Here is a 1,304-nt window from a genome sequence, read left to right on the forward strand (position 1 = left end):
AAAAAGTTCAACGAAACCAAAACTGAAAAGAAGTAGCTAAATATTAAAGCAAAGATGTCACCGGTATGCCTGTGTGCTACTGGTTAAGACAATATTGCTATCGGAATTAGCTGTCGGAGCGTCACCGAAATTCTACCGGCGAGTCTGGTTCTCACCGGAATCTGGTCGTCGGTGTCTTCGTACCCACTTACTTTGATCGGTGCTACCCCCTTACACTTCGCCGCAGCTAAGGAGTCGAGCCGGAGGGAGCCCTAGTCCCGCCGACGATAGCAGTGATGGGGAGAGAATGGGAAAGAGGGGAAGAGAAGGGGGGTAGGGAGATCTGGGGAGAGTACCCTTACCTGTTTCCGGTGCGCCTACTCCGTCTCCGGTGTCGGCCGACCAGTGGTGGTCAGTGAACCAAGTCCATCCGAAAAAGAAGAAGATTCTCCCTTTTGTGTAGCGACGGGAATGGGGAGATCCGGGGAGAAAGAGAAGAGAGGGAGAAAGGTCCCTTACCTGTTGCCGGCGTAGCTACGACATCATCGGCGTCGACCGTTTGAGGTCAGTGGACGTTAGGGATGAGAGAGAGAGAAGAGCGTATGACAGAGAGCAAAAAAAAAATAAATTAAAAAGCAGCTAACAAAAAATTTTAATGAGCGAATTCACATCCAACTTGCTCAATCTGACAACTTTATCATAAATAACGTCAATAATTTGTTTTCCACCAAATACAAATTGTCTAAATTTTTCTTCAGTTTGGATTGCTTTCTAGTTATAAAAAATACACGGTAAATTGTATAAACTATAATCATAGTTCTATGATGGATGGATCGAGATTTTTACTGAACACATATAACACATTCAAGCCAAAAAAAAAAACACTAACTTGTTGATTTTTAATTAAATTTAGAGTAATTTTTTATCTTTAATTTTGCTACTTCTTAATTATAATGGATTTTAAATTTATTGTGTTTTGATGGAGAATAATTGAAAAAAATGAAAAAAAAATAAAATTCAAGTCATGGTTAGTTTTCCAATTCTATAAAACTATGAAAAATTAACTCTTCATTAAATTTTTTTGGTTTCAAACCTCCTAATAATCTATTAGGAGGAATGGAAAATATTATGTGTAATTGGACATAATATTTTCTTTTAATTTATTGGGTAGAAACTTGTTTGAAATGTTATTTTATATTTAATACAAATAAATATTCAAATTAAAGTTTCAATTAAATTTAATAATTATTAATAATTTTTTATTCTACCTTGATATATGTGATACATTTTTCCTTTTAACATGTCTCAAGAAAATGTTATCCAAA

Source organism: Capsicum annuum, unplaced genomic scaffold, assembly GCF_002878395.1.
Source record: "Capsicum annuum cultivar UCD-10X-F1 unplaced genomic scaffold, UCD10Xv1.1 ctg80783, whole genome shotgun sequence".
Lineage (NCBI taxonomy): Eukaryota > Viridiplantae > Streptophyta > Magnoliopsida > Solanales > Solanaceae > Capsicum > Capsicum annuum.